This window comes from Schistocerca piceifrons, unplaced genomic scaffold, assembly GCF_021461385.2.
Source record: "Schistocerca piceifrons isolate TAMUIC-IGC-003096 unplaced genomic scaffold, iqSchPice1.1 HiC_scaffold_574, whole genome shotgun sequence".
NCBI lineage: Eukaryota > Metazoa > Arthropoda > Insecta > Orthoptera > Acrididae > Schistocerca > Schistocerca piceifrons.
Window position 1 is genome coordinate 324,729 of NW_025728815.1, and position 25,745 is coordinate 350,473.

Here is a 25,745-nt window from a genome sequence, read left to right on the forward strand (position 1 = left end):
AAAATGCGTACAAAGATTTACTCTGCCACAACAATTCGCTACCACTGAGGTCCACAGCGATGACTGATGGGTGCTGCCGTCTTTCGTCTATCGTCATCTGTGATCTTGGCTCAGGCCCGAAAAGACACGCTATTTTGAAATTTTCGGTTCAAAGCATTACATTGGCCCATTTAAAATTGTGCTGCCCCCTGTGAGAATCGAACTCACGACCCCTGGTTTACAAGACCAGTGCTCTGCCCCTGAGCTAAGGAGGCTGCTACGGCTTACACCTCTTTGCGATCGCTACAGCCCTCGAGAAAAATACATTTCAGAGTCCTGAAAATGCGTACAAAGATTTACTCTGCCACAACAATTCGCTACCACTGAGGTCCACAGCGATGACTGATGGGTGCTGCCGTCTTTCGTCTATCGTCATCTGTGATCTTGGCTCAGGCCCGAAAAGACACGCTATTTTGAAATTTTCGGTTCAAAGCATTACATTGGCCCATTTAAAATTGTGCTGCCCCCTGTGAGAATCGAACTCACGACCCCTGGTTTACAAGACCAGTGCTCTGCCCCTGAGCTAAGGAGGCTGCTACGGCTTACACCTCTTTGCGATCGCTACAGCCCTCGAGAAAAATACATTTCAGAGTCCTGAAAATGCGTACAAACATTTACTCTGCCACAACAATTCGCTACCACTGAGGTCCACAGCGATGACTGATGGGTGCTGCCGTCTTTCGTCTATCGTCATCTGTGATCTTGGCTCAGGCCCGAAAAGACACGCTATTTTGAAATTTTCGGTTCAAAGCATTACATTGGCCCATTTAAAATTGTGCTGCCCCCTGTGAGAATCGAACTCACGACCCCTGGTTTACAAGACCAGTGCTCTGCCCCTGAGCTAAGGAGGCTGCTACAGCTTACACCTCTTTGCGATCGCTACAGCCCTCGAGAAAAATACATTTCAGAGTCCTGAAAATGCGTACAAAGATTTACTCTGCCACAACAATTCGCTACAACTGAGGTCCACAGCGATGACTGATGGGTGCTGCCGTCTTTCGTCTATCGTCATCTGTGATCTTGGCTCAGGCCCGAAAAGACACGCTATTTTGAAATTTTCGGTTCAAAGCATTACATTGGCCCATTTAAAATTGTGCTGCCCCCTGTGAGAATCGAACTCACGACCCCTGGTTTACAAGACCAGTGCTCTGCCCCTGAGCTAAGGAGGCTGCTACGGCTTACACCTCTTTGCGATCGCTACAGCCCTCGAGAAAAATACATTTCAGAGTCCTGAAAATGCGTACAAAGATTTACTCTGCCACAACAATTCGCTACCACTGAGGTCCACAGCGATGACTGATGGGTGCTGCCGTCTTTCGTCTATCGTCATCTGTGATCTTGGCTCAGGCCCGAAAAGACACGCTATTTTGAAATTTTCGGTTCAAAGCATTACATTGGCCCATTTAAAATTGTGCTGCCCCCTGTGAGAATCGAACTCACGACCCCTGGTTTACAAGACCAGTGCTCTGCCCCTGAGCTAAGGAGGCTGCTACAGCTTACACCTCTTTGCGATCGCTACAGCCCTCGAGAAAAATACATTTCAGAGTCCTGAAAATGCGTACAAAGATTTACTCTGCCACAACAATTCGCTACCACTGAGGTCCACAGCGATGACTGATGGGTGCTGCCATCTTTCGTCTATCGTCATCTGTGATCTTGGCTCAGGCCCGAAAAGACACGCTATTTTGAAATTTTCGGTTCAAAGCATTACATTGGCCCATTTAAAATTGTGCTGCCCCCTGTGAGAATCGAACTCACGACCCCTGGTTTACAAGACCAGTGCTCTGCCCCTGAGCTAAGGAGGCTGCTACGGCTTACACTTCTTTGCGATCGCTACAGCCCTCGAGAAAAATACATTTCAGAGTCCTGAAAATGCGTACAAAGATTTACTCTGCCACAACAATTCGCTACCACTGAGGTCCACAGCGATGACTGATGGGTGCTGCCGTCTTTCGTCTATCGTCATCTGTGATCTTGGCTCAGGCCCGAAAAGACACGCTATTTTGAAATTTTCGGTTCAAAGCATTACATTGGCCCATTTAAAATTGTGCTGCCCCCTGTGAGAATCGAACTCACGACCCCTGGTTTACAAGACCAGTGCTCTGCCCCTGAGCTAAGGAGGCTGCTACGGCTTACACCTCTTTGCGATCGCTACAGCCCTCGAGAAAAATACATTTCAGAGTCCTGAAAATGCGTACAAAGATTTACTCTGCCACAACAATTCGCTACCACTGAGGTCCACAGCGATGACTGATGGGTGCTGCCGTCTTTCGTCTATCGTCATCTGTGATCTTGGCTCAGGCCCGAAAAGACACGCTATTTTGAAATTTTCGGTTCAAAGCATTACATTGGCCCATTTAAAATTGTGCTGCCCCCTGTGAGAATCGAACTCACGACCCCTGGTTTACAAGACCAGTGCTCTGCCCCTGAGCTAAGGAGGCTGCTACAGCTTACACCTCTTTGCGATCGCTACAGCCCTCGAGAAAAATACATTTCAGAGTCCTGAAAATGCGTACAAAGATTTACTCTGCCACAACAATTCGCTACCACTGAGGTCCACAGCGATGACTGATGGGTGCTGCCATCTTTCGTCTATCGTCATCTGTGATCTTGGCTCAGGCCCGAAAAGACACGCTATTTTGAAATTTTCGGTTCAAAGCATTACATTGGCCCATTTAAAATTGTGCTGCCCCCTGTGAGAATCGAACTCACGACCCCTGGTTTACAAGACCAGTGCTCTGCCCCTGAGCTAAGGAGGCTGCTACGGCTTACACCTCTTTGCGATCGCTACAGCCCTCGAGAAAAATACATTTCAGAGTCCTGAAAATGCGTACAAAGATTTACTCTGCCACAACAATTCGCTACCACTGAGGTCCACAGCGATGACTGATGGGTGCTGCCGTCTTTCGTCTATCGTCATCTGTGATCTTGGCTCAGGCCCGAAAAGACACGCTATTTTGAAATTTTCGGTTCAAAGCATTACATTGGCCCATTTAAAATTGTGCTGCCCCCTGTGAGAATCGAACTCACGACCCCTGGTTTACAAGACCAGTGCTCTGCCCCTGAGCTAAGGAGGCTGCTACGGCTTACACCTCTTTGCGATCGCTACAGCCCTCGAGAAAAATACATTTCAGAGTCCTGAAAATGCGTACAAAGATTTACTCTGCCACAACAATTCGCTACCACTGAGGTCCACAGCGATGACTGTGGGTGCTGCCGTCTTTCGTCTATCGTCATCTGTGATCTTGGCTCAGGCACGAAAAGACACGCTATTTTGAAATTTTCGGTTCAAAGCATTACATTGGCCCATTTAAAATTGTGCTGCCCCCTGTGAGAATCGAACTCACGACCCCTGGTTTACAAGACCAGTGCTCTGCCCCTGAGCTAAGGAGGCTGCTACAGCTTACACCTCTTTGCGATCGCTACAGCCCTCGAGAAAAATACATTTCAGAGTCCTGAAAATGCGTACAAAGATTTACTCTGCCACAACAATTCGCTACCACTGAGGTCCACAGCGATGACTGATGGGTGCTGCCGTCTTTCGTCTATCGTCATCTGTGATCTTGGCTCAGGCCCGAAAAGACATGCTATTTTGAAATTTTCGGTTCAAAGCATTACATTGGCCCATTTAAAATTGTGCTGCCCCCTGTGAGAATCGAACTCACGACCCCTGGTTTACAAGACCAGTGCTCTGCCCCTGAGCTAAGGAGGCTGCTACGGCTTACACCTCTTTGCGATCGCTACAGCCCTCGAGAAAAATACATTTCAGAGTCCTGAAAATGCGTACAAAGATTTACTCTGCCACAACAATTCGCTACCACTGAGGTCCACAGCGATGACTGATGGGTGCTGCCGTCTTTCGTCTATCGTCATCTGTGATCTTGGCTCAGGCCCGAAAAGACACGCTATTTTGAAATTTTCGGTTCAAAGCATTACATTGGCCCATTTAAAATTGTGCTGCCCCCTGTGAGAATCGAACTCACGACCCCTGGTTTACAAGACCAGTGCTCTGCCCCTGAGCTAAGGAGGCTGCTACGGCTTACACCTCTTTGCGATCGCTACAGCCCTCGAGAAAAATACATTTCAGAGTCCTGAAAATGCGTACAAAGATTTACTCTGCCACAACAATTCGCTACCACTGAGGTCCACAGCGATGACTGATGGGTGCTGCCGTCTTTCGTCTATCGTCATCTGTGATCTTGGCTCAGGCCCGAAAAGACACGCTATTTTGAAATTTTCGGTTCAAAGCATTACATTGGCCCATTTAAAATTGTGCTGCCCCCTGTGAGAATCGAACTCACGACCCCTGGTTTACAAGACCAGTGCTCTGCCCCTGAGCTAAGGAGGCTGCTACAGCTTACACCTCTTTGCGATCGCTACAGCCCTCGAGAAAAATACATTTCAGAGTCCTGAAAATGCGTACAAAGATTTACTCTGCCACAACAATTCGCTACCACTGAGGTCCACAGCGATGACTGATGGGTGCTGCCGTCTTTCGTCTATCGTCATCTGTGATCTTGGCTCAGGCCCGAAAAGACACGCTATTTTGAAATTTTCGGTTCAAAGCATTACATTGGCCCATTTAAAATTGTGCTGCCCCCTGTGAGAATCGAACTCACGACCCCTGGTTTACAAGACCAGTGCTCTGCCCCTGAGCTAAGGAGGCTGCTACGGCTTACACCTCTTTGCGATCGCTACAGCCCTCGAGAAAAATACATTTCAGAGTCCTGAAAATGCGTACAAAGATTTACTCTGCCACAACAATTCGCTACCACTGAGGTCCACAGCGATGACTGATGGGTGCTGCCGTCTTTCGTCTATCGTCATCTGTGATCTTGGCTCAGGCCCGAAAAGACACGCTATTTTGAAATTTTCGGTTCAAAGCATTACATTGGCCCATTTAAAATTGTGCTGCCCCCTGTGAGAATCGAACTCACGACCCCTGGTTTACAAGACCAGTGCTCTGCCACTGAGCTAAGGAGGCTGCTACGGCTTACACCTCTTTGCGATCGCTACAGCCCTCGAGAAAAATACATTTCAGAGTCCTGAAAATGCGTACAAAGATTTACTCTGCCACAACAATTCGCTACCACTGAGGTCCACAGCGATGACTGATGGGTGCTGCCGTCTTTCGTCTATCGTCATCTGTGATCTTGGCTCAGGCCCGAAAAGACACGCTATTTTGAAATTTTCGGTTCAAAGCATTACATTGGCCCATTTAAAATTGTGCTGCCCCCTGTGAGAATCGAACTCACGACCCCTGGTTTACAAGACCAGTGCTCTGCCCCTGAGCTAAGGAGGCTGCTACAGCTTACACCTCTTTGCGATCGCTACAGCCCTCGAGAAAAATACATTTCAGAGTCCTGAAAATGCGTACAAAGATTTACTCTGCCACAACAATTCGCTACCACTGAGGTCCACAGCGATGACTGATGGGTGCTGCCGTCTTTCGTCTATCGTCATCTGTGATCTTGGCTCAGGCCCGAAAAGACACGCTATTTTGAAATTTTCGGTTCAAAGCATTACATTGGCCCATTTAAAATTGTGCTGCCCCCTGTGAGAATCGAACTCACGACCCCTGGTTTACAAGACCAGTGCTCTGCCCCTGAGCTAAGGAGGCTGCTACGGCTTACACCTCTTTGCGATCGCTACAGCCCTCGAGAAAAATACATTTCAGAGTCCTGAAAATGCGTACAAAGATTTACTCTGCCACAACAATTCGCTACCACTGAGGTCCACAGCGATGACTGATGGGTGCTGCCGTCTTTCGTCTATCGTCATCTGTGATCTTGGCTCAGGCCCGAAAAGACACGCTATTTTGAAATTTTCGGTTCAAAGCATTACATTGGCCCATTTAAAATTGTGCTGCCCCCTGTGAGAATCGAACTCACGACCCCTGGTTTACAAGACCAGTGCTCTGCCCCTGAGCTAAGGAGGCTGCTACGGCTTACACCTCTTTGCGATCGCTACAGCCCTCGAGAAAAATACATTTCAGAGTCCTGAAAATGCGTACAAAGATTTACTCTGCCACAACAATTCGCTACCACTGAGGTCCACAGCGATGACTGATGGGTGCTGCCGTCCTTCGTCTATCGTCATCTGTGATCTTGGCTCAGGCCCGAAAAGACACGCTATTTTGAAATTTTCGGTTCAAAGCATTACATTGGCCCATTTAAAATTGTGCTGCCCCCTGTGAGAATCGAACTCACGACCCCTGGTTTACAAGACCAGTGCTCTGCCCCTGAGCTAAGGAGGCTGCTACAGCTTACACCTCTTTGCGATCGCTACAGCCCTCGAGAAAAATACATTTCAGAGTCCTGAAAATGCGTACAAAGATTTACTCTGCCACAACAATTCGCTACCACTGAGGTCCACAGCGATGACTGATGGGTGCTGCCGTCTTTCGTCTATCGTCATCTGTGATCTTGGCTCAGGCCCGAAAAGACACGCTATTTTGAAATTTTCGGTTCAAAGCATTACATTGGCCCATTTAAAATTGTGCTGCCCCCTGTGAGAATCGAACTCACGACCCCTGGTTTACAAGACCAGTGCTCTGCCCCTGAGCTAAGGAGGCTGCTACGGCTTACACCTCTTTGCGATCGCTACAGCCCTCGAGAAAAATACATTTCAGAGTCCTGAAAATGCGTACAAAGATTTACTCTGCCACAACAATTCGCTACCACTGAGGTCCACAGCGATGACTGATGGGTGCTGCCGTCTTTCGTCTATCGTCATCTGTGATCTTGGCTCAGGCCCGAAAAGACACGCTATTTTGAAATTTTCGGTTCAAAGCATTACATTGGCCCATTTAAAATTGTGCTGCCCCCTGTGAGAATCGAACTCACGACCCCTGGTTTACAAGACCAGTGCTCTGCCCCTGAGCTAAGGAGGCTGCTACGGCTTACACCTCTTTGCGATCGCTACAGCCCTCGAGAAAAATACATTTCAGAGTCCTGAAAATGCGTACAAAGATTTACTCTGCCACAACAATTCGCTACCACTGAGGTCCACAGCGATGACTGATGGGTGCTGCCGTCTTTCGTCTATCGTCATCTGTGATCTTGGCTCAGGCCCGAAAAGACACGCTATTTTGAAATTTTCGGTTCAAAGCATTACATTGGCCCATTTAAAATTGTGCTGCCCCCTGTGAGAATCGAACTCACGACCCCTGGTTTACAAGACCAGTGCTCTGCCCCTGAGCTAAGGAGGCTGCTACAGCTTACACCTCTTTGCGATCGCTACAGCCCTCGAGAAAAATACATTTCAGAGTCCTGAAAATGCGTACAAAGATTTACTCTGCCACAACAATTCGCTACCACTGAGGTCCACAGCGATGACTGATGGGTGCTGCCGTCTTTCGTCTATCGTCATCTGTGATCTTGGCTCAGGCCCGAAAAGACACGCTATTTTGAAATTTTCGGTTCAAAGCATTACATTGGCCCATTTAAAATTGTGCTGCCCCCTGTGAGAATCGAACTCACGACCCCTGGTTTACAAGACCAGTGCTCTGCCCCTGAGCTAAGGAGGCTGCTACGGCTTACACCTCTTTGCGATCGCTACAGCCCTCGAGAAAAATACATTTCAGAGTCCTGAAAATGCGTACAAAGATTTACTCTGCCACAACAATTCGCTACCACTGAGGTCCACAGCGATGACTGATGGGTGCTGCCGTCTTTCGTCTATCGTCATCTGTGATCTTGGCTCAGGCCCGAAAAGACACGCTATTTTGAAATTTTCGGTTCAAAGCATTACATTGGCCCATTTAAAATTGTGCTGCCCCCTGTGAGAATCGAACTCACGACCCCTGGTTTACAAGACCAGTGCTCTGCCCCTGAGCTAAGGAGGCTGCTACGGCTTACACCTCTTTGCGATCGCTACAGCCCTCGAGAAAAATACATTTCAGAGTCCTGAAAATGCGTACAAAGATTTACTCTGCCACAACAATTCGCTACCACTGAGGTCCACAGCGATGACTGATGGGTGCTGCCGTCTTTCGTCTATCGTCATCTGTGATCTTGGCTCAGGCCCGAAAAGACACGCTATTTTGAAATTTTCGGTTCAAAGCATTACATTGGCCCATTTAAAATTGTGCTGCCCCCTGTGAGAATCGAACTCATGACCCCTGGTTTACAAGACCAGTGCTCTGCCCCTGAGCTAAGGAGGCTGCTACAGCTTACACCTCTTTGCGATCGCTACAGCCCTCGAGAAAAATACATTTCAGAGTCCTGAAAATGCGTACAAAGATTTACTCTGCCACAACAATTCGCTACCACTGAGGTCCACAGCGATGACTGATGGGTGCTTCCGTCTTTCGTCTATCGTCATCTGTGATCTTGGCTCAGGCCCGAAAAGACACGCTATTTTGAAATTTTCGGTTCAAAGCATTACATTGGCCCATTTAAAATTGTGCTGCCCCCTGTGAGAATCGAACTCACGACCCCTGGTTTACAAGACCAGTGCTCTGCCCCTGAGCTAAGGAGGCTGCTACGGCTTACACCTCTTTGCGATCGCTACAGCCCTCGAGAAAATACATTTCAGAGTCCTGAAAATGCGTACAAAGATTTACTCTGCCACAACAATTCGCTACCACTGAGGTCCACAGCGATGACTGATGGGTGCTGCCGTCTTTCGTCTATCGTCATCTGTGATCTTGGCTCAGGCCCGAAAAGACACGCTATTTTGAAATTTTCGGTTCAAAGCATTACATTGGCCCATTTAAAATTGTGCTGCCCCCTGTGAGAATCGAACTCACGACCCCTGGTTTACAAGACCAGTGCTCTGCCCCTGAGCTAAGGAGGCTGCTACGGCTTACACCTCTTTGCGATCGCTACAGCCCTCGAGAAAAATACATTTCAGAGTCCTGAAAATGCGTACAAAGATTTACTCTGCCACAACAATTCGCTACCACTGAGGTCCACAGCGATGACTGATGGGTGGCTGCCGTCTTTCGTCTATCGTCATCTGTGATCTTGGCTCAGGCCCGAAAAGACACGCTATTTTGAAATTTTCGGTTCAAAGCATTACATTGGCCCATTTAAAATTGTGCTGCCCCCTGTGAGAATCGAACTCACGACCCCTGGTTTACAAGACCAGTGCTCTGCCCCTGAGCTAAGGAGGCTGCTACGGCTTACACCTCTTTGCGATCGCTACAGCCCTCGAGAAAAATACATTTCAGAGTCCTGAAAATGCGTACAAAGATTTACTCTGCCACAACAATTCGCTACCACTGAGGTCCACAGCGATGACTGATGGGTGCTGCCGTCTTTCGTCTATCGTCATCTGTGATCTTGGCTCAGGCCCGAAAAGACACGCTATTTTGAAATTTTCGGTTCAAAGCATTACATTGGCCCATTTAAAATTGTGCTGCCCCTGTGAGAATCGAACTCACGACCCCTGGTTTACAAGACCAGTGCTCTGCCCCTGAGCTAAGGAGGCTGCTACAGCTTACACCTCTTTGCGATCGCTACAGCCCTCGAGAAAAATACATTTCAGAGTCCTGAAAATGCGTACAAAGATTTACTCTGCCACAACAATTCGCTACCACTGAGGTCCACAGCGATGACTGATGGGTGCTGCCGTCTTTCGTCTATCGTCATCTGTGATCTTGGCTCAGGGCCCGAAAAAGACACGCTATTTTGAAATTTTCGGTTTCAAAGCATTACATTGGCCCATTTAAAATTGTGCCGCCCCCCCGTGAGAATCGAACTCACGACCCCTGGTTTACAAGACCAGTGCTCTGCCCCTGAGCTAAGGAGGCTGCTACGGCTTACACCTCTTTGCGATCGCTACAGCCCTCGAGGAAAAATACATTTCAGAGTCCTGAAAATGCGTACAAAGATTTACTCTGCCACAACAATTCGCTACCACTGAGGTCCACAGCGATGACTGATGGGTGCTGCCGTCTTTCGTCTATCGTCATCTGTGATCTTGGCTCAGGCCCGAAAAGACACGCTATTTTGAAATTTTCGGTTCAAAGCATTACATTGGCCCATTTAAAATTGTGCTGCCCCCTGTGAGAATCGAACTCACGACCCCTGGTTTACAAGACCAGTGCTCTGCCCCTGAGCTAAGGAGGCTGCTACAGCTTACACCTCTTTGCGATCGCTACAGCCCTCGAGAAAAATACATTTCAGAGTCCTGAAAATGCGTACAAAGATTTACTCTGCCACAACAATTCGCTACCACGAGGTCCACAGCGATGACTGATGGGTGCTGCCGTCTTTCGTCTATCGTCATCTGTGATCTTGGCTCAGGCCCGAAAAGACACGCTATTTTGAAATTTTCGGTTCAAAGCATTACATTGGCCCATTTAAAATTGTGCTGCCCCCTGTGAGAATCGAACTCACGACCCCTGGTTTACAAGACCAGTGCTCTGCCCCTGAGCTAAGGAGGCTGCTACGGCTTACACCTCTTTGCGATCGCTACAGCCCTCGAGAAAAATACATTTCAGAGTCCTGAAAATGCGTACAAAGATTTACTCTGCCACAACAATTCGCTACCACTGAGGTCCACAGCGATGACTGATGGGTGCTGCCGTCTTTCGTCTATCGTCATCTGTGATCTTGGCTCAGGCCCGAAAAGACACGCTATTTTGAAATTTTCGGTTCAAAGCATTACATTGGCCCATTTAAAATTGTGCTGCCCCCTGTGAGAATCGAACTCACGGCCCCTGGTTTACAAGACCAGTGCTCTGCCCCTGAGCTAAGGAGGCTGCTACAGCTTACACCTCTTTGCGATCGCTACAGCCCTCGAGAAAAATACATTTCAGAGTCCTGAAAATGCGTACAAAGATTTACTCTGCCACAACAATTCGCTACCACTGAGGTCCACAGCGATGACTGATGGGTGCTTCCGTCTTTCGTCTATCGTCATCTGTGATCTTGGCTCAGGCCCGAAAAGACACGCTATTTTGAAATTTTCGGTTCAAAGCATTACATTGGCCCATTTAAAATTGTGCTGCCCCCTGTGAGAATCGAACTCACGACCCCTGGTTTACAAGACCAGTGCTCTGCCCCTGAGCTAAGGAGGCTGCTACGGCTTACACCTCTTTGCGATCGCTACAGCCCTCGAGAAAAATACATTTCAGAGTCCTGAAAATGCGTACAAAGATTTACTCTGCCACAACAATTCGCTACCACTGAGGTCCACAGCGATGACTGATGGGTGCTGCCGTCTTTCGTCTATCGTCATCTGTGATCTTGGCTCAGGCCCGAAAAGACACGCTATTTTGAAATTTTCGGTTCAAAGCATTACATTGGCCCATTTAAAATTGTGCTGCCCCCTGTGAGAATCGAACTCACGACCCCTGGTTTACAAGACCAGTGCTCTGCCCCTGAGCTAAGGAGGCTGCTACGGCTTACACCTCTTTGCGATCGCTACAGCCCTCGAGAAAAATACATTTCAGAGTCCTGAAAATGCGTACAAAGATTTACTCTGCCACAACAATTCGCTACCACTGAGGTCCACAGCGATGACTGATGGGTGCTGCCGTCTTTCGTCTATCGTCATCTGTGATCTTGGCTCAGGCCCGAAAAGACACGCTATTTTGAAATTTTCGGTTCAAAGCATTACATTGGCCCATTTAAAATTGTGCTGCCCCCTGTGAGAATCGAACTCACGACCCCTGGTTTACAAGACCAGTGCTCTGCCCCTGAGCTAAGGAGGCTGCTACAGCTTACACCTCTTTGCGATCGCTACAGCCCTCGAGAAAAATACATTTCAGAGTCCTGAAAATGCGTACAAAGATTTACTCTGCCACAACAATTCGCTACCACTGAGGTCCACAGCGATGACTGATGGGTGCTGCCGTCTTTCGTCTATCGTCATCTGTGATCTTGGCTCAGGCCCGAAAAGACACGCTATTTTGAAATTTTCGGTTCAAAGCATTACATTGGCCCATTTAAAATTGTGCTGCCCCCTGTGAGAATCGAACTCACGACCCCTGGTTTACAAGACCAGTGCTCTGCCCCTGAGCTAAGGAGGCTGCTACAGCTTACACCTCTTTGCGATCGCTACAGCCCTCGAGAAAAATACATTTCAGAGTCCTGAAAATGCGTACAAAGATTTACTCTGCCACAACAATTCGCTACCACTGAGGTCCACAGCGATGACTGATGGGTGCTTCCGTCTTTCGTCTATCGTCATCTGTGATCTTGGCTCAGGCCCGAAAAGACACGCTATTTTGAAATTTTCGGTTCAAAGCATTACATTGGCCCATTTAAAATTGTGCTGCCCCCTGTGAGAATCGAACTCACGACCCCTGGTTTACAAGACCAGTGCTCTGCCCCTGAGCTAAGGAGGCTGCTACGGCTTACACCTCTTTGCGATCGCTACAGCCCTCGAGAAAAATACATTTCAGAGTCCTGAAAATGCGTACAAAGATTTACTCTGCCACAACAATTCGCTACCACTGAGGTCCACAGCGATGACTGATGGGTGCTGCCGTCTTTCGTCTATCGTCATCTGTGATCTTGGCTCAGGCCCGAAAAGACACGCTATTTTGAAATTTTCGGTTCAAAGCATTACATTGGCCCATTTAAAATTGTGCTGCCCCCTGTGAGAATCGAACTCACGACCCCTGGTTTACAAGACCAGTGCTCTGCCCCTGAGCTAAGGAGGCTGCTACGGCTTACACCTCTTTGCGATCGCTACAGCCCTCGAGAAAAATACATTTCAGAGTCCTGAAAATGCGTACAAAGATTTACTCTGCCACAACAATTCGCTACCACTGAGGTCCACAGCGATGACTGATGGGTGCTGCCGTCTTTCGTCTATCGTCATCTGTGATCTTGGCTCAGGCCCGAAAAGACACGCTATTTTGAAATTTTCGGTTCAAAGCATTACATTGGCCCATTTAAAATTGTGCTGCCCCCTGTGAGAATCGAACTCACGACCCCTGGTTTACAAGACCAGTGCTCTGCCCCTGAGCTAAGGAGGCTGCTACAGCTTACACCTCTTTGCGATCGCTACAGCCCTCGAGAAAAATACATTTCAGAGTCCTGAAAATGCGTACAAAGATTTACTCTGCCACAACAATTCGCTACCACTGAGGTCCACAGCGATGACTGATGGGTGCTGCCGTCTTTCGTCTATCGTCATCTGTGATCTTGGCTCAGGCCCGAAAAGACACGCTATTTTGAAATTTTCGGTTCAAAGCATTACATTGGCCCATTTAAAATTGTGCTGCCCCCCTGTGAGAATCGAACTCACGACCCCTGGTTTACAAGACCAGTGCTCTGCCCCTGAGCTAAGGAGGCTGCTACAGCTTACACCTCTTTGCGATCGCTACAGCCCTCGAGAAAAATACATTTCAGAGTCCTGAAAATGCGTACAAAGATTTACTCTGCCACAACAATTCGCTACCACTGAGGTCCACAGCGATGACTGATGGGTGCTGCCGTCTTTCGTCTATCGTCATCTGTGATCTTGGCTCAGGCCCGAAAAGACACGCTATTTTGAAATTTTCGGTTCAAAGCATTACATTGGCCCATTTAAAATTGTGCTGCCCCCTGTGAGAATCGAACTCACGACCCCTGGTTTACAAGACCAGTGCTCTGCCCCTGAGCTAAGGAGGCTGCTACGGCTTACACCTCTTTGCGATCGCTACAGCCCTCGAGAAAAATACATTTCAGAGTCCTGAAAATGCGTACAAAGATTTACTCTGCCACAACAATTCGCTACCACTGAGGTCCACAGCGATGACTGATGGGTGCTGCCGTCTTTCGTCTATCGTCATCTGTGATCTTGGCTCAGGCCCGAAAAGACACGCTATTTTGAAATTTTCGGTTCAAAGCATTACATTGGCCCATTTAAAATTGTGCTGCCCCCTGTGAGAATCGAACTCACGACCCCTGGTTTACAAGACCAGTGCTCTGCCCCTGAGCTAAGGAGGCTGCTACGGCTTACACCTCTTTGCGATCGCTACAGCCCTCGAGAAAAATACATTTCAGAGTCCTGAAAATGCGTACAAAGATTTACTCTGCCACAACAATTCGCTACCACTGAGGTCCACAGCGATGACTGATGGGTGCTGCCGTCTTTCGTCTATCGTCATCTGTGATCTTGGCTCAGGCCCGAAAAGACACGCTATTTTGAAATTTTCGGTTCAAAGCATTACATTGGCCCATTTAAAATTGTGCTGCCCCCTGTGAGAATCGAACTCACGACCCCTGGTTTACAAGACCAGTGCTCTGCCCCTGAGCTAAGGAGGCTGCTACAGCTTACACCTCTTTGCGATCGCTACAGCCCTCGAGAAAAATACATTTCAGAGTCCTGAAAATGCGTACAAAGATTTACTCTGCCACAACAATTCGCTACCACTGAGGTCCACAGCGATGACTGATGGGTGCTGCCGTCTTTCGTCTATCGTCATCTGTGATCTTGGCTCAGGCCCGAAAAGACACGCTATTTTGAAATTTTCGGTTCAAAGCATTACATTGGCCCATTTAAAATTGTGCTGCCCCCTGTGAGAATCGAACTCACGACCCCTGGTTTACAAGACCAGTGCTCTGCCCCTGAGCTAAGGAGGCTGCTACAGCTTACACCTCTTTGCGATCGCTACAGCCCTCGAGAAAAATACATTTCAGAGTCCTGAAAATGCGTACAAAGATTTACTCTGCCACAACAATTCGCTACCACTGAGGTCCACAGCGATGACTGATGGGTGCTGCCGTCTTTCGTCTATCGTCATCTGTGATCTTGGCTCAGGCCCGAAAAGACACGCTATTTTGAAATTTTCGGTTCAAAGCATTACATTGGCCCATTTAAAATTGTGCTGCCCCCTGTGAGAATCGAACTCACGACCCCTGGTTTACAAGACCAGTGCTCTGCCCCTGAGCTAAGGAGGCTGCTACGGCTTACACCTCTTTGCGATCGCTACAGCCCACGAGAAAAATACATTTCAGAGTCCTGAAAATGCGTACAAAGATTTACTCTGCCACAACAATTCGCTACCACTGAGGTCCACAGCGATGACTGATGGGTGCTGCCGTCTTTCGTCTATCGTCATCTGTGATCTTGGCTCAGGCCCGAAAAGACACGCTATTTTGAAATTTTCGGTTCAAAGCATTACATTGGCCCATTTAAAATTGTGCTGCCCCCTGTGAGAATCGAACTCACGACCCCTGGTTTACAAGACCAGTGCTCTGCCCCTGAGCTAAGGAGGCTGCTACGGCTTACACCTCTTTGCGATCGCTACAGCCCTCGAGAAAAATACATTTCAGAGTCCTGAAAATGCGTACAAAGATTTACTCTGCCACAACAATTCGCTACCACTGAGGTCCACAGCGATGACTGATGGGTGCTGCCGTCTTTCGTCTATCGTCATCTGTGATCTTGGCTCAGGCCCGAAAAGACACGCTATTTTGAAATTTTCGGTTCAAAGCATTACATTGGCCCATTTAAAATTGTGCTGCCCCCTGTGAGAATCGAACTCACGACCCCTGGTTTACAAGACCAGTGCTCTGCCCCTGAGCTAAGGAGGCTGCTACAGCTTACACCTCTTTGCGATCGCTACAGCCCTCGAGAAAAATACATTTCAGAGTCCTGAAAATGCTTACAAAGATTTACTCTGCCACAACAATTCGCTACCACTGAGGTCCACAGCGATGACTGATGGGTGCTGCCGTCTTTCGTCTATCGTCATCTGTGATCTTGGCTCAGGCCCGAAAAGACACGCTATTTTGAAATTTTCGGTTCAAAGCATTACATTGGCCCATTTAAAATTGTGCTGCCCCCTGTGAGAATCGAACTCACGACCCCTGGTTTACAAGACCAGTGCTCTGCCCCTGAGCTAAGGAGGCTGCTACGGCTTACACCTCTTTGCGATCGCTACAGCCCTCGAGAAAAATACATTTCAGAGTCCTGAAAATGCGTACAAAGATTTACTCTGCCACAACAATTCGCTACCACTGAGGTCCACAGCGATGACTGATGGGTGCTGCCGTCTTTCGTCTATCGTCATCTGTGATCTTGGCTCAGGCCCGAAAAGACACGCTATTTTGAAATTTTCGGTTCAAAGCATTACATTGGCCCATTTAAAATTGTGCTGCCCCCTGTGAGAATCGAACTCACGACCCCTGGTTTACAAGACCAGTGCTCTGCCCCTGAGCTAAGGAGGCTGCTACAGCTTACACCTCTTTGCGATCGCTACAGCCCTCGAGAAAAATACATTTCAGAGTCCTGAAAATGCGTACAAAGATTTACTCTGCCACAACAATTCGCTACCACTGAGGTCCACAGCGATGACTGATGGGTGCTGCCGTCTTTCGTCTATCGTCATCTGTGATCTTGGCTCAGGCCCGAAAAGACACGCTATTTTGAAATTTTCGGTTCAAAGCATTACATTGGCCCATTTAAAATTGTGCTGCCCCCTGTGAGAATCGAACTCACGACCCCTGGTTTACAAGACCAGTGCTCTGCCCCTGAGCTAAGGAGGCTGCTACGGCTTACACCTCTTTGCGATCGCTACAGCCCTCGAGAAAAATACATTTCAGAGTCCTGAAAATGCGTACAAAGATTTACTCTGCCACAACAATTCGCTACCACTGAGGTCCACAGCGATGACTGATGGGTGCTGCCGTCTTTCGTCTATCGTCATCTGTGATCTTGGCTCAGGCCCGAAAAGACACGCTATTTTGAAATTTTCGGTTCAAAGCATTACATTGGCCCATTTAAAATTGTGCTGCCCCCTGTGAGAATCGAACTCACGACCCCTGGTTTACAAGACCAGTGCTCTGCCCCTGAGCTAAGGAGGCTGCTACGGCTTACACCTCTTTGCGATCGCTACAGCCCTCGAGAAAAATACATTTCAGAGTCCTGAAAATGCGTACAAAGATTTACTCTGCCACAACAATTCGCTACCACTGAGGTCCACAGCGATGACTGATGGGTGCTGCCGTCTTTCGTCTATCGTCATCTGTGATCTTGGCTCAGGCCCGAAAAGACACGCTATTTTGAAATTTTCGGTTCAAAGCATTACATTGGCCCATTTAAAATCGTGCTGCCCCCTGTGAGAATCGAACTCACGACCCCTGGTTTACAAGACCAGTGCTCTGCCCCTGAGCTAAGGAGGCTGCTACGGCTTACACCTCTTTGCGATCGCTACAGCCCTCGAGAAAAATACATTTCAGAGTCCTGAAAATGCGTACAAAGATTTACTCTGCCACAACAATTCGCTACCACTGAGGTCCACAGCGATGACTGATGGGTGCTGCCGTCTTTCGTCTATCGTCATCTGTGATCTTGGCTCAGGCCCGAAAAGACACGCTATTTTGAAATTTTCGGTTCAAAGCATTACATTGGCCCATTTAAAATTGTGCTGCCCCCTGTGAGAATCGAACTCACGACCCCTGGTTTACAAGACCAGTGCTCTGCCCCTGAGCTAAGGAGGCTGCTACAGCTTACACCTCTTTGCGATCGCTACAGCCCTCGAGAAAAATACATTTCAGAGTCCTGAAAATGCGTACAAAGATTTACTCTGCCACAACAATTCGCTACCACTGAGGTCCACAGCGATGACTGATGGGTGCTGCCGTCTTTCGTCTATCGTCATCTGTGATCTTGGCTCAGGCCCGAAAAGACACGCTATTTTGAAATTTTCGGTTCAAAGCATTACATTGGCCCATTTAAAATTGTGCTGCCCCCTGTGAGAATCGAACTCACGACCCCTGGTTTACAAGACCAGTGCTCTGCCCCTGAGCTAAGGAGGCTGCTACGGCTTACACCTCTTTGCGATCGCTACAGCCCTCGAGAAAAATACATTTCAGAGTCCTGAAAATGCGTACAAAGATTTACTCTGCCACAACAATTCGCTACCACTGAGGTCCACAGCGATGACTGATGGGTGCTGCCGTCTTTCGTCTATCGTCATCTGTGATCTTGGCTCAGGCCCGAAAAGACACGCTATTTTGAAATTTTCGGTTCAAAGCATTACATTGGCCCATTTAAAATTGTGCTGCCCCCTGTGAGAATCGAACTCACGACCCCTGGTTTACAAGACCAGTGCTCTGCCCCTGAGCTAAGGAGGCTGCTACGGCTTACACCTCTTTGCGATCGCTACAGCCCTCGAGAAAAATACATTTCAGAGTCCTGAAAATGCGTACAAAGATTTACTCTGCCACAACAATTCGCTACCACTGAGGTCCACAGCGATGACTGATGGGTGCTGCCGTCTTTCGTCTATCGTCATCTGTGATCTTGGCTCAGGCCCGAAAAGACACGCTATTTTGAAATTTTCGGTTCAAAGCATTACATTGGCCCATTTAAAATTGTGCTGCCCCCTGTGAGAATCGAACTCACGACCCCTGGTTTACAAGACCAGTGCTCTGCCCCTGAGCTAAGGAGGCTGCTACAGCTTACACCTCTTTGCGATCGCTACAGCCCTCGAGAAAAATACATTTCAGAGTCCTGAAAATGCGTACAAAGATTTACTCTGCCACAACAATTCGCTACCACTGAGGTCCACAGCGATGACTGATGGGTGCTGCCGTCTTTCGTCTATCGTCATCTGTGATCTTGGCTCAGGCCCGAAAAGACACGCTATTTTGAAATTTTCGGTTCAAAGCATTACATTGGCCCATTTAAAATTGTGCTGCCCCCTGTGAGAATCGAACTCACGACCCCTGGTTTACAAGACCAGTGCTCTGCCCCTGAGCTAAGGAGGCTGCTACGGCTTACACCTCTTTGCGATCGCTACAGCCCTCGAGAAAAATACATTTCAGAGTCCTGAAAATGCGTACAAAGATTTACTCTGCCACAACAATTCGCTACCACTGAGGTCCACAGCGATGACTGATGGGTGCTGCCGTCTTTCGTCTATCGTCATCTGTGATCTTGGCTCAGGCCCGAAAAGACACGCTATTTTGAAATTTTCGGTTCAAAGCATTACATTGGCCCATTTAAAATTGTGCTGCCCCCTGTGAAAATCGAACTCACGACCCCTGGTTTACAAGACCAGTGCTCTGTCCCTGAGCTAAGGAGGCTGCTACAGCTTACACCTCTTTGCGATCGCTACAGCCCTCGAGAAAAATACATTTCAGAGTCCTGAAAATGCGTACAAAGATTTACTCTGCCACAACAATTCGCTACCACTGAGGTCCACAGCGATGACTGATGGGTGCTGCCGTCTTTCGTCTATCGTCATCTGTGATCTTGGCTCAGGCCCGAAAAGACACGCTATTTTGAAATTTTCGGTTCAAAGCATTACATTGGCCCATTTAAAATTGTGCTGCCCCCTGCGAGAATCGAACTCACGACCCCTGGTTTACAAGACCAGTGCTCTGCCCCTGAGCTAAGGAGGCTGCTACGGCTTACACCTCTTTGCGATCGCTACAGCCCTCGAGAAAAATACATTTCAGAGTCCTGAAAATGCGTACAAAGATTTACTCTGCCACAACAATTCGCTACCACTGAGGTCCACAGCGATGACTGATGGGTGCTGCCGTCTTTCGTCTATCGTCATCTGTGATCTTGGCTCAGGCCCGAAAAGACACGCTATTTTGAAATTTTCGGTTCAAAGCATTACATTGGCCCATTTAAAATTGTGCTGCCCCCTGTGAGAATCGAACTCACGACCCCTGGTTTACAAGACCAGTGCTCTGCCCCTGAGCTAAGGAGGCTGCTACGGCTTACACCTCTTTGCGATCGCTACAGCCCTCGAGAAAAATACATTTCAGAGTCCTGAAAATGCGTACAAAGATTTACTCTGCCACAACAATTCGCTACCACTGAGGTCCACAGCGATGACTGATGGGTGCTGCCGTCTTTCGTCTATCGTCATCTGTGATCTTGGCTCAGCCCGAAAAGACACGCTATTTTGAAATTTTCGGTTCAAAGCATTACATTGGCCCATTTAAAATTGTGCTGCCCCCTGTGAGAATCGAACTCACGACCCCTGGTTTACAAGACCAGTGCTCTGCCCCTGAGCTAAGGAGGCTGCTACGGCTTACACCTCTTTGCGATCGCTACAGCCCTCGAGAAAAATACATTTCAGAGTCCTGAAAATGCGTACAAAGATTTACTCTGCCACAACAATTCGCTACCACTGAGGTCCACAGCGATGACTGATGGGTGCTGCCGTCTTTCGTCTATCGTCATCTGTGATCTTGGCTCAGGCCCGAAAAGACACGCTATTTTGAAATTTTCGGTTCAAAGCATTACATTGGCCCATTTAAAATTGTGCTGCCCCCTGTGAGAATCGAACTCACGACCCCTGGTTTACAAGACCAGTGCTCTGCCCCTGAGCTAAGGAGGCTGCTACAGCTTACACCTCTTTGCGATCGCTACAGCCCTCGAGAAAAATACATTTCAGAGTCCTGAAAATGCGTACAAAGATTTACTCTGCCACAACAATTCGCTACCACTGAGGTCCACAGCGATGACTGATGGGTGCTGCCGTCTTTCGTCTATCGTCATCTGTGATCTTGGCTCAGGCCCGAAAAGACACGCTATTTTGAAATTTTCGGTTCAAAGCATTACATTGGCCCATTTAAAATTGTGCTGCCCCCTGTGAGAATCGAACTCACGACCCCTGGTTTACAAGACCAGTGCTCTGCCCCTGAGCTAAGGAGGCTGCTACGGCTTACACCTCTTTGTGATCGCTACAGCCCTCGAGAAAAATACATTTCAGAGTCCTGAAAATGCGTACAAAGATTTACTCTGCCACAACAATTCGCTACCACTGAGGTCCACAGCGATGACTGATGGGTGCTGCCGTCTTTCGTCTATCGTCATCTGTGATCTTGGCTCAGGCCCGAAAAGACACGCTATTTTGAAATTTTCGGTTCAAAGCATTACATTGGCCCATTTAAAATTGTGCTGCCCCCTGTGAGAATCGAACTCACGACCCCTGGTTTACAAGACCAGTGCTCTGCCCCTGAGCTAAGGAGGCTGCTACAGCTTACACCTCTTTGCGATCGCTACAGCCCTCGAGAAAAATACATTTCAGAGTCCTGAAAATGCGTACAAAGATTTACTCTGCCACAACAATTCGCTACCACTGAGGTCCACAGCGATGACTGATGGGTGCTGCAGTCTTTCGTCTATCGTCATCTGTGATCTTGGCTCAGGCCCGAAAAGACACGCTATTTTGAAATTTTCGGTTCAAAGCATTACATTGGCCCATTTAAAATTGTGCTGCCCCCTGTGAGAATCGAACTCACGACCCCTGGTTTACAAGACCAGTGCTCTGCCCCTGAGCTAAGGAGGCTGCTACGGCTTACACCTCTTTGCGATCGCTACAGCCCTCGAGAAAAATACATTTCAGAGTCCTGAAAATGCGTACAAAGATTTACTCTGCCACAACAATTCGCTACCACTGAGGTCCACAGCGATGACTGATGGGTGCTGCCGTCTTTCGTCTATCGTCATCTGTGATCTTGGCTCAGGCCCGAAAAGACACGCTATTTTGAAATTTTCGGTTCAAAGCATTACATTGGCCCATTTAAAATTGTGCTGCCCCCTGTGAGAATCGAACTCACGACCCCTGGTTTACAAGACCAGTGCTCTGCCCCTGAGCTAAGGAGGCTGCTACGGCTTACACCTCTTTGTGATCGCTACAGCCCTCGAGAAAAATACATTTCAGAGTCCTGAAAATGCGTACAAAGATTTACTCTGCCACAACAATTCGCTACCACTGAGGTCCACAGCGATGACTGATGGGTGCTGCCGTCTTTCGTCTATCGTCATCTGTGATCTTGGCTCAGGCCCGAAAAGACACGCTATTTTGAAATTTTCGGTTCAAAGCATTACATTGGCCCATTTAAAATTGTGCTGCCCCCTGTGAGAATCGAACTCACGACCCCTGGTTTACAAGACCAGTGCTCTGCCCCTGAGCTAAGGAGGCTGCTACAGCTTACACCTCTTTGCGATCGCTACAGCCCTCGAGAAAAATACATTTCAGAGTCCTGAAAATGCGTACAAAGATTTACTCTGCCACAACAATTCGCTACCACTGAGGTCCACAGCGATGACTGATGGGTGCTGCCGTCTTTCGTCTATCGTCATCTGTGATCTTGGCTCAGGCCCGAAAAGACACGCTATTTTGAAATTTTCGGTTCAAAGCATTACATTGGCCCATTTAAAATTGTGCTGCCCCCTGTGAGAATCGAACTCACGACCCCTGGTTTACAAGACCAGTGCTCTGCCCCTGAGCTAAGGAGGCTGCTACGGCTTACACCTCTTTGCGATCGCTACAGCCCTCGAGAAAAATACATTTCAGAGTCCTGAAAATGCGTACAAAGATTTACTCTGCCACAACAATTCGCTACCACTGAGGTCCACAGCGATGACTGATGGGTGCTGCCGTCTTTCGTCTATCGTCATCTGTGATCTTGGCTCAGGCCCGAAAAGACACGCTATTTTGAAATTTTCGGTTCAAAGCATTACATTGGCCCATTTAAAATTGTGCTGCCCCCTGTGAGAATCGAACTCACGACCCCTGGTTTACAAGACCAGTGCTCTGCCCCTGAGCTAAGGAGGCTGCTACGGCTTACACCTCTTTGTGATCGCTACAGCCCTCGAGAAAAATACATTTCAGAGTCCTGAAAATGCGTACAAAGATTTACTCTGCCACAACAATTCGCTACCACTGAGGTCCACAGCGATGACTGATGGGTGCTGCCGTCTTTCGTCTATCGTCATCTGTGATCTTGGCTCAGGCCCGAAAAGACACGCTATTTTGAAATTTTCGGTTCAAAGCATTACATTGGCCCATTTAAAATTGTGCTGCCCCCTGTGAGAATTGAACTCACGACCCCTGGTTTACAAGACCAGTGCTCTGCCCCTGAGCTAAGGAGGCTGCTACAGCTTACACCTCTTTGCGATCGCTACAGCCCTCGAGAAAAATACATTTCAGAGTCCTGAAAATGCGTACAAAGATTTACTCTGCCACAACAATTCGCTACCACTGAGGTCCACAGCGATGACTGATGGGTGCTGCCGTCTTTCGTCTATCGTCATCTGTGATCTTGGCTCAGGCCCGAAAAGACACGCTATTTTGAAATTTTCGGTTCAAAGCATTACATTGGCCCATTTAAAATTGTGCTGCCCCCTGTGAGAATCGAACTCACGACCCCTGGTTTACAAGACCAGTGCTCTGCCCCTGAGCTAAGGAGGCTGCTACGGCTTACACCTCTTTGCGATCGCTACAGCCCTCGAGAAAAATACATTTCAGAGTCCTGAAAATGCGTACAAAGATTTACTCTGCCACAACAATTCGCTACCACTGAGGTCCACAGCGATGACTGATGGGTGCTGCCGTCTTTCGTCTATCGTCATCTGTGATCTTGGCTCAGGCCCGAAAAGACACGCTATTTTGAAATTTTCGGTTCAAAGCATTACATTGGCCCATTTAAAATTGTGCTGCCCCCTGTGAGAATCGAACTCACGACCCCTGGTTTACAAGACCAGTGCTCTGCCCCTGAGCTAAGGAGGCTGCTACAGCTTACACCTCTTTGCGATCGCTACAGCCCTCGAGAAAAATACATTTCAGAGTCCTGAAAATGCGTACAAAGATTTACTCTGCCACAACAATTCGCTACCACTGAGGTCCACAGCGATGACTGATGGGTGCTGCCGTCTTTCGTCTATCGTCATCTGTGATCTTGGCTCAGGCCCGAAAAGACACGCTATTTTGAAATTTTCGGTTCAAAGCATTACATTGGCCCATTTAAAATTGTGCTGCCCCCTGTGAGAATCGAACTCACGACCCCTGGTTTACAAGACCAGTGCTCTGCCCCTGAGCTAAGGAGGCTGCTACGGCTTACACCTCTTTGCGATCGCTACAGCCCTCGAGAAAAATACATTTCAGAGTCCTGAAAATGCGTACAAAGATTTACTCTGCCACAACAATTCGCTACCACTGAGGTCCACAGCGATGACTGATGGGTGCTGCCGTCTTTCGTCTATCGTCATCTGTGATCTTGGCTCAGGCCCGAAAAGACACGCTATTTTGAAATTTTCGGTTCAAAGCATTACATTGGCCCATTTAAAATTGTGCTGCCCCCTGTGAGAATCGAACTCACGACCCCTGGTTTACAAGACCAGTGCTCTGCCCCTGAGCTAAGGAGGCTGCTACAGCTTACACCTCTTTGCGATCGCTACAGCCCTCGAGAAAAATACATTTCAGAGTCCTGAAAATGCGTACAAAGATTTACTCTGCCACAACAATTCGCTACCACTGAGGTCCACAGCGATGACTGATGGGTGCTGCCGTCTTTCGTCTATCGTCATCTGTGATCTTGGCTCAGGCCCGAAAAGACACGCTATTTTGAAATTTTCGGTTCAAAGCATTACATTGGCCCATTTAAAATTGTGCTGCCCCCTGTGAGAATCGAACTCACGACCCCTGGTTTACAAGACCAGTGCTCTGCCCCTGAGCTAAGGAGGCTGCTACGGCTTACACCTCTTTGCGATCGCTACAGCCCTCGAGAAAAATACATTTCAGAGTCCTGAAAATGCGTACAAAGATTTACTCTGCCACAACAATTCGCTACCACTGAGGTCCACAGCGATGACTGATGGGTGCTGCCGTCTTTCGTCTATCGTCATCTGTGATCTTGGCTCAGGCCCGAAAAGACACGCTATTTTGAAATTTTCGGTTCAAAGCATTACATTGGCCCATTTAAAATTGTGCTGCCCCCTGTGAGAATCGAACTCACGACCCCTGGTTTACAAGACCAGTGCTCTGCCCCTGAGCTAAGGAGGCTGCTACGGCTTACACCTCTTTGCGATCGCTACAGCCCTCGAGAAAAATACATTTCAGAGTCCTGAAAATGCGTACAAAGATTTACTCTGCCACAACAATTCGCTACCACTGAGGTCCACAGCGATGACTGATGGGTGCTGCCGTCTTTCGTCTATCGTCATCTGTGATCTTGGCTCAGGCCCGAAAAGACACGCTATTTTGAAATTTTCGGTTCAAAGCATTACATTGGCCCATTTAAAATTGTGCTGCCCCCTGTGAGAATCGAACTCACGACCCCTGGTTTACAAGACCAGTGCTCTGCCCCTGAGCTAAGGAGGCTGCTACAGCTTACACCTCTTTGCGATCGCTACAGCCCTCGAGAAAAATACATTTCAGAGTCCTGAAAATGCGTACAAAGATTTACTCTGCCACAACAATTCGCTACCACTGAGGTCCACAGCGATGACTGATGGGTGCTGCCGTCTTTCGTCTATCGTCATCTGTGATCTTGGCTCAGGCCCGAAAAGACACGCTATTTTGAAATTTTCGGTTCAAAGCATTACATTGGCCCATTTAAAATTGTGCTGCCCCCTGTGAGAATCGAACTCACGACCCCTGGTTTACAAGACCAGTGCTCTGCCCCTGAGCTAAGGAGGCTGCTACGGCTTACACCTCTTTGCGATCGCTACAGCCCTCGAGAAAAATACATTTCAGAGTCCTGAAAATGCGTACAAAGATTTACTCTGCCACAACAATTCGCTACCACTGAGGTCCACAGCGATGACTGATGGGTGCTGCCGTCTTTCGTCTATCGTCATCTGTGATCTTGGCTCAGGCCCGAAAAGACACGCTATTTTGAAATTTTCGGTTCAAAGCATTACATTGGCCCATTTAAAATTGTGCTGCCCCCTGTGAGAATCGAACTCACGACCCCTGGTTTACAAGACCAGTGCTCTGCCCCTGAGCTAAGGAGGCTGCTACAGCTTACACCTCTTTGCGATCGCTACAGCCCTCGAGAAAAATA

General features: G+C 48.3%; 81 non-coding genes across 81 annotated transcripts; all 81 read right to left on the reverse strand.

Moving 5' to 3' along the window:
• Nucleotides 1–182: 182 nt before the first annotated feature.
• Nucleotides 183–254, reverse strand: Trnat-ugu. Its single transcript has one exon. It is a non-coding gene; the product is annotated as a tRNA-Thr (tRNA).
• A 246-nt stretch (nt 255–500) lies between these two features.
• Trnat-ugu lies at nt 501–572 on the reverse strand. The gene has a single exon. It is a non-coding gene; the product is annotated as a tRNA-Thr (tRNA).
• A 246-nt stretch (nt 573–818) lies between these two features.
• Nucleotides 819–890, reverse strand: Trnat-ugu. Its single transcript has one exon. It is a non-coding gene; the product is annotated as a tRNA-Thr (tRNA).
• Nucleotides 891–1,136: 246 nt separating this feature from the next.
• On the reverse strand, nt 1,137–1,208 carry Trnat-ugu. Its single transcript has one exon. It is a non-coding gene; the product is annotated as a tRNA-Thr (tRNA).
• Nucleotides 1,209–1,454: 246 nt separating this feature from the next.
• Trnat-ugu lies at nt 1,455–1,526 on the reverse strand. Its single transcript has one exon. It is a non-coding gene; the product is annotated as a tRNA-Thr (tRNA).
• Nucleotides 1,527–1,772: 246 nt separating this feature from the next.
• Nucleotides 1,773–1,844, reverse strand: Trnat-ugu. Its single transcript has one exon. It is a non-coding gene; the product is annotated as a tRNA-Thr (tRNA).
• A 246-nt stretch (nt 1,845–2,090) lies between these two features.
• On the reverse strand, nt 2,091–2,162 carry Trnat-ugu. The gene has a single exon. It is a non-coding gene; the product is annotated as a tRNA-Thr (tRNA).
• A 246-nt stretch (nt 2,163–2,408) lies between these two features.
• On the reverse strand, nt 2,409–2,480 carry Trnat-ugu. The gene has a single exon. It is a non-coding gene; the product is annotated as a tRNA-Thr (tRNA).
• A 246-nt stretch (nt 2,481–2,726) lies between these two features.
• Nucleotides 2,727–2,798, reverse strand: Trnat-ugu. The gene has a single exon. It is a non-coding gene; the product is annotated as a tRNA-Thr (tRNA).
• Nucleotides 2,799–3,044: 246 nt separating this feature from the next.
• Trnat-ugu lies at nt 3,045–3,116 on the reverse strand. Its single transcript has one exon. It is a non-coding gene; the product is annotated as a tRNA-Thr (tRNA).
• Nucleotides 3,117–3,361: 245 nt separating this feature from the next.
• Nucleotides 3,362–3,433, reverse strand: Trnat-ugu. Its single transcript has one exon. It is a non-coding gene; the product is annotated as a tRNA-Thr (tRNA).
• Nucleotides 3,434–3,679: 246 nt separating this feature from the next.
• Trnat-ugu lies at nt 3,680–3,751 on the reverse strand. Its single transcript has one exon. It is a non-coding gene; the product is annotated as a tRNA-Thr (tRNA).
• A 246-nt stretch (nt 3,752–3,997) lies between these two features.
• Trnat-ugu lies at nt 3,998–4,069 on the reverse strand. Its single transcript has one exon. It is a non-coding gene; the product is annotated as a tRNA-Thr (tRNA).
• A 246-nt stretch (nt 4,070–4,315) lies between these two features.
• Trnat-ugu lies at nt 4,316–4,387 on the reverse strand. Its single transcript has one exon. It is a non-coding gene; the product is annotated as a tRNA-Thr (tRNA).
• Nucleotides 4,388–4,633: 246 nt separating this feature from the next.
• Nucleotides 4,634–4,705, reverse strand: Trnat-ugu. The gene has a single exon. It is a non-coding gene; the product is annotated as a tRNA-Thr (tRNA).
• Nucleotides 4,706–4,951: 246 nt separating this feature from the next.
• Nucleotides 4,952–5,023, reverse strand: Trnat-ugu. Its single transcript has one exon. It is a non-coding gene; the product is annotated as a tRNA-Thr (tRNA).
• A 246-nt stretch (nt 5,024–5,269) lies between these two features.
• On the reverse strand, nt 5,270–5,341 carry Trnat-ugu. The gene has a single exon. It is a non-coding gene; the product is annotated as a tRNA-Thr (tRNA).
• A 246-nt stretch (nt 5,342–5,587) lies between these two features.
• Trnat-ugu lies at nt 5,588–5,659 on the reverse strand. The gene has a single exon. It is a non-coding gene; the product is annotated as a tRNA-Thr (tRNA).
• A 246-nt stretch (nt 5,660–5,905) lies between these two features.
• Trnat-ugu lies at nt 5,906–5,977 on the reverse strand. Its single transcript has one exon. It is a non-coding gene; the product is annotated as a tRNA-Thr (tRNA).
• A 246-nt stretch (nt 5,978–6,223) lies between these two features.
• On the reverse strand, nt 6,224–6,295 carry Trnat-ugu. Its single transcript has one exon. It is a non-coding gene; the product is annotated as a tRNA-Thr (tRNA).
• A 246-nt stretch (nt 6,296–6,541) lies between these two features.
• Nucleotides 6,542–6,613, reverse strand: Trnat-ugu. Its single transcript has one exon. It is a non-coding gene; the product is annotated as a tRNA-Thr (tRNA).
• A 246-nt stretch (nt 6,614–6,859) lies between these two features.
• On the reverse strand, nt 6,860–6,931 carry Trnat-ugu. Its single transcript has one exon. It is a non-coding gene; the product is annotated as a tRNA-Thr (tRNA).
• A 246-nt stretch (nt 6,932–7,177) lies between these two features.
• Trnat-ugu lies at nt 7,178–7,249 on the reverse strand. The gene has a single exon. It is a non-coding gene; the product is annotated as a tRNA-Thr (tRNA).
• A 246-nt stretch (nt 7,250–7,495) lies between these two features.
• Nucleotides 7,496–7,567, reverse strand: Trnat-ugu. Its single transcript has one exon. It is a non-coding gene; the product is annotated as a tRNA-Thr (tRNA).
• Nucleotides 7,568–7,813: 246 nt separating this feature from the next.
• Trnat-ugu lies at nt 7,814–7,885 on the reverse strand. Its single transcript has one exon. It is a non-coding gene; the product is annotated as a tRNA-Thr (tRNA).
• Nucleotides 7,886–8,131: 246 nt separating this feature from the next.
• Trnat-ugu lies at nt 8,132–8,203 on the reverse strand. Its single transcript has one exon. It is a non-coding gene; the product is annotated as a tRNA-Thr (tRNA).
• Nucleotides 8,204–8,449: 246 nt separating this feature from the next.
• Nucleotides 8,450–8,521, reverse strand: Trnat-ugu. Its single transcript has one exon. It is a non-coding gene; the product is annotated as a tRNA-Thr (tRNA).
• Nucleotides 8,522–8,766: 245 nt separating this feature from the next.
• On the reverse strand, nt 8,767–8,838 carry Trnat-ugu. Its single transcript has one exon. It is a non-coding gene; the product is annotated as a tRNA-Thr (tRNA).
• Nucleotides 8,839–9,085: 247 nt separating this feature from the next.
• Nucleotides 9,086–9,157, reverse strand: Trnat-ugu. Its single transcript has one exon. It is a non-coding gene; the product is annotated as a tRNA-Thr (tRNA).
• A 243-nt stretch (nt 9,158–9,400) lies between these two features.
• Trnat-ugu lies at nt 9,401–9,474 on the reverse strand. The gene has a single exon. It is a non-coding gene; the product is annotated as a tRNA-Thr (tRNA).
• Nucleotides 9,475–9,723: 249 nt separating this feature from the next.
• Nucleotides 9,724–9,796, reverse strand: Trnat-ugu. Its single transcript has one exon. It is a non-coding gene; the product is annotated as a tRNA-Thr (tRNA).
• Nucleotides 9,797–10,043: 247 nt separating this feature from the next.
• Trnat-ugu lies at nt 10,044–10,115 on the reverse strand. The gene has a single exon. It is a non-coding gene; the product is annotated as a tRNA-Thr (tRNA).
• A 245-nt stretch (nt 10,116–10,360) lies between these two features.
• On the reverse strand, nt 10,361–10,432 carry Trnat-ugu. Its single transcript has one exon. It is a non-coding gene; the product is annotated as a tRNA-Thr (tRNA).
• A 246-nt stretch (nt 10,433–10,678) lies between these two features.
• On the reverse strand, nt 10,679–10,750 carry Trnat-ugu. The gene has a single exon. It is a non-coding gene; the product is annotated as a tRNA-Thr (tRNA).
• Nucleotides 10,751–10,996: 246 nt separating this feature from the next.
• On the reverse strand, nt 10,997–11,068 carry Trnat-ugu. Its single transcript has one exon. It is a non-coding gene; the product is annotated as a tRNA-Thr (tRNA).
• Nucleotides 11,069–11,314: 246 nt separating this feature from the next.
• Trnat-ugu lies at nt 11,315–11,386 on the reverse strand. Its single transcript has one exon. It is a non-coding gene; the product is annotated as a tRNA-Thr (tRNA).
• A 246-nt stretch (nt 11,387–11,632) lies between these two features.
• On the reverse strand, nt 11,633–11,704 carry Trnat-ugu. The gene has a single exon. It is a non-coding gene; the product is annotated as a tRNA-Thr (tRNA).
• Nucleotides 11,705–11,950: 246 nt separating this feature from the next.
• Nucleotides 11,951–12,022, reverse strand: Trnat-ugu. Its single transcript has one exon. It is a non-coding gene; the product is annotated as a tRNA-Thr (tRNA).
• A 246-nt stretch (nt 12,023–12,268) lies between these two features.
• On the reverse strand, nt 12,269–12,340 carry Trnat-ugu. Its single transcript has one exon. It is a non-coding gene; the product is annotated as a tRNA-Thr (tRNA).
• Nucleotides 12,341–12,586: 246 nt separating this feature from the next.
• Nucleotides 12,587–12,658, reverse strand: Trnat-ugu. Its single transcript has one exon. It is a non-coding gene; the product is annotated as a tRNA-Thr (tRNA).
• A 246-nt stretch (nt 12,659–12,904) lies between these two features.
• Trnat-ugu lies at nt 12,905–12,976 on the reverse strand. Its single transcript has one exon. It is a non-coding gene; the product is annotated as a tRNA-Thr (tRNA).
• Nucleotides 12,977–13,222: 246 nt separating this feature from the next.
• Nucleotides 13,223–13,295, reverse strand: Trnat-ugu. The gene has a single exon. It is a non-coding gene; the product is annotated as a tRNA-Thr (tRNA).
• A 246-nt stretch (nt 13,296–13,541) lies between these two features.
• Trnat-ugu lies at nt 13,542–13,613 on the reverse strand. Its single transcript has one exon. It is a non-coding gene; the product is annotated as a tRNA-Thr (tRNA).
• A 246-nt stretch (nt 13,614–13,859) lies between these two features.
• Nucleotides 13,860–13,931, reverse strand: Trnat-ugu. Its single transcript has one exon. It is a non-coding gene; the product is annotated as a tRNA-Thr (tRNA).
• A 246-nt stretch (nt 13,932–14,177) lies between these two features.
• Trnat-ugu lies at nt 14,178–14,249 on the reverse strand. Its single transcript has one exon. It is a non-coding gene; the product is annotated as a tRNA-Thr (tRNA).
• A 246-nt stretch (nt 14,250–14,495) lies between these two features.
• Trnat-ugu lies at nt 14,496–14,567 on the reverse strand. The gene has a single exon. It is a non-coding gene; the product is annotated as a tRNA-Thr (tRNA).
• A 246-nt stretch (nt 14,568–14,813) lies between these two features.
• On the reverse strand, nt 14,814–14,885 carry Trnat-ugu. Its single transcript has one exon. It is a non-coding gene; the product is annotated as a tRNA-Thr (tRNA).
• A 246-nt stretch (nt 14,886–15,131) lies between these two features.
• Nucleotides 15,132–15,203, reverse strand: Trnat-ugu. The gene has a single exon. It is a non-coding gene; the product is annotated as a tRNA-Thr (tRNA).
• A 246-nt stretch (nt 15,204–15,449) lies between these two features.
• Nucleotides 15,450–15,521, reverse strand: Trnat-ugu. Its single transcript has one exon. It is a non-coding gene; the product is annotated as a tRNA-Thr (tRNA).
• A 246-nt stretch (nt 15,522–15,767) lies between these two features.
• Trnat-ugu lies at nt 15,768–15,839 on the reverse strand. Its single transcript has one exon. It is a non-coding gene; the product is annotated as a tRNA-Thr (tRNA).
• Nucleotides 15,840–16,085: 246 nt separating this feature from the next.
• On the reverse strand, nt 16,086–16,157 carry Trnat-ugu. The gene has a single exon. It is a non-coding gene; the product is annotated as a tRNA-Thr (tRNA).
• A 246-nt stretch (nt 16,158–16,403) lies between these two features.
• Nucleotides 16,404–16,475, reverse strand: Trnat-ugu. The gene has a single exon. It is a non-coding gene; the product is annotated as a tRNA-Thr (tRNA).
• A 246-nt stretch (nt 16,476–16,721) lies between these two features.
• On the reverse strand, nt 16,722–16,793 carry Trnat-ugu. Its single transcript has one exon. It is a non-coding gene; the product is annotated as a tRNA-Thr (tRNA).
• A 246-nt stretch (nt 16,794–17,039) lies between these two features.
• Nucleotides 17,040–17,111, reverse strand: Trnat-ugu. Its single transcript has one exon. It is a non-coding gene; the product is annotated as a tRNA-Thr (tRNA).
• A 246-nt stretch (nt 17,112–17,357) lies between these two features.
• Trnat-ugu lies at nt 17,358–17,429 on the reverse strand. The gene has a single exon. It is a non-coding gene; the product is annotated as a tRNA-Thr (tRNA).
• Nucleotides 17,430–17,675: 246 nt separating this feature from the next.
• On the reverse strand, nt 17,676–17,747 carry Trnat-ugu. Its single transcript has one exon. It is a non-coding gene; the product is annotated as a tRNA-Thr (tRNA).
• A 246-nt stretch (nt 17,748–17,993) lies between these two features.
• Trnat-ugu lies at nt 17,994–18,065 on the reverse strand. The gene has a single exon. It is a non-coding gene; the product is annotated as a tRNA-Thr (tRNA).
• Nucleotides 18,066–18,311: 246 nt separating this feature from the next.
• On the reverse strand, nt 18,312–18,383 carry Trnat-ugu. The gene has a single exon. It is a non-coding gene; the product is annotated as a tRNA-Thr (tRNA).
• Nucleotides 18,384–18,629: 246 nt separating this feature from the next.
• On the reverse strand, nt 18,630–18,701 carry Trnat-ugu. Its single transcript has one exon. It is a non-coding gene; the product is annotated as a tRNA-Thr (tRNA).
• Nucleotides 18,702–18,947: 246 nt separating this feature from the next.
• Trnat-ugu lies at nt 18,948–19,019 on the reverse strand. The gene has a single exon. It is a non-coding gene; the product is annotated as a tRNA-Thr (tRNA).
• Nucleotides 19,020–19,265: 246 nt separating this feature from the next.
• On the reverse strand, nt 19,266–19,337 carry Trnat-ugu. The gene has a single exon. It is a non-coding gene; the product is annotated as a tRNA-Thr (tRNA).
• A 246-nt stretch (nt 19,338–19,583) lies between these two features.
• On the reverse strand, nt 19,584–19,655 carry Trnat-ugu. Its single transcript has one exon. It is a non-coding gene; the product is annotated as a tRNA-Thr (tRNA).
• A 245-nt stretch (nt 19,656–19,900) lies between these two features.
• On the reverse strand, nt 19,901–19,972 carry Trnat-ugu. The gene has a single exon. It is a non-coding gene; the product is annotated as a tRNA-Thr (tRNA).
• A 246-nt stretch (nt 19,973–20,218) lies between these two features.
• Trnat-ugu lies at nt 20,219–20,290 on the reverse strand. Its single transcript has one exon. It is a non-coding gene; the product is annotated as a tRNA-Thr (tRNA).
• Nucleotides 20,291–20,536: 246 nt separating this feature from the next.
• On the reverse strand, nt 20,537–20,608 carry Trnat-ugu. The gene has a single exon. It is a non-coding gene; the product is annotated as a tRNA-Thr (tRNA).
• A 246-nt stretch (nt 20,609–20,854) lies between these two features.
• Nucleotides 20,855–20,926, reverse strand: Trnat-ugu. The gene has a single exon. It is a non-coding gene; the product is annotated as a tRNA-Thr (tRNA).
• A 246-nt stretch (nt 20,927–21,172) lies between these two features.
• Nucleotides 21,173–21,244, reverse strand: Trnat-ugu. The gene has a single exon. It is a non-coding gene; the product is annotated as a tRNA-Thr (tRNA).
• A 246-nt stretch (nt 21,245–21,490) lies between these two features.
• Trnat-ugu lies at nt 21,491–21,562 on the reverse strand. The gene has a single exon. It is a non-coding gene; the product is annotated as a tRNA-Thr (tRNA).
• A 246-nt stretch (nt 21,563–21,808) lies between these two features.
• Nucleotides 21,809–21,880, reverse strand: Trnat-ugu. Its single transcript has one exon. It is a non-coding gene; the product is annotated as a tRNA-Thr (tRNA).
• Nucleotides 21,881–22,126: 246 nt separating this feature from the next.
• On the reverse strand, nt 22,127–22,198 carry Trnat-ugu. The gene has a single exon. It is a non-coding gene; the product is annotated as a tRNA-Thr (tRNA).
• Nucleotides 22,199–22,444: 246 nt separating this feature from the next.
• Nucleotides 22,445–22,516, reverse strand: Trnat-ugu. Its single transcript has one exon. It is a non-coding gene; the product is annotated as a tRNA-Thr (tRNA).
• Nucleotides 22,517–22,762: 246 nt separating this feature from the next.
• Nucleotides 22,763–22,834, reverse strand: Trnat-ugu. The gene has a single exon. It is a non-coding gene; the product is annotated as a tRNA-Thr (tRNA).
• A 246-nt stretch (nt 22,835–23,080) lies between these two features.
• On the reverse strand, nt 23,081–23,152 carry Trnat-ugu. The gene has a single exon. It is a non-coding gene; the product is annotated as a tRNA-Thr (tRNA).
• Nucleotides 23,153–23,398: 246 nt separating this feature from the next.
• Nucleotides 23,399–23,470, reverse strand: Trnat-ugu. Its single transcript has one exon. It is a non-coding gene; the product is annotated as a tRNA-Thr (tRNA).
• A 246-nt stretch (nt 23,471–23,716) lies between these two features.
• Trnat-ugu lies at nt 23,717–23,788 on the reverse strand. The gene has a single exon. It is a non-coding gene; the product is annotated as a tRNA-Thr (tRNA).
• A 246-nt stretch (nt 23,789–24,034) lies between these two features.
• Nucleotides 24,035–24,106, reverse strand: Trnat-ugu. Its single transcript has one exon. It is a non-coding gene; the product is annotated as a tRNA-Thr (tRNA).
• Nucleotides 24,107–24,352: 246 nt separating this feature from the next.
• Trnat-ugu lies at nt 24,353–24,424 on the reverse strand. Its single transcript has one exon. It is a non-coding gene; the product is annotated as a tRNA-Thr (tRNA).
• A 246-nt stretch (nt 24,425–24,670) lies between these two features.
• On the reverse strand, nt 24,671–24,742 carry Trnat-ugu. Its single transcript has one exon. It is a non-coding gene; the product is annotated as a tRNA-Thr (tRNA).
• Nucleotides 24,743–24,988: 246 nt separating this feature from the next.
• On the reverse strand, nt 24,989–25,060 carry Trnat-ugu. The gene has a single exon. It is a non-coding gene; the product is annotated as a tRNA-Thr (tRNA).
• A 246-nt stretch (nt 25,061–25,306) lies between these two features.
• Nucleotides 25,307–25,378, reverse strand: Trnat-ugu. Its single transcript has one exon. It is a non-coding gene; the product is annotated as a tRNA-Thr (tRNA).
• Nucleotides 25,379–25,624: 246 nt separating this feature from the next.
• Trnat-ugu lies at nt 25,625–25,696 on the reverse strand. The gene has a single exon. It is a non-coding gene; the product is annotated as a tRNA-Thr (tRNA).
• Nucleotides 25,697–25,745: the final 49 nt, after the last annotated feature.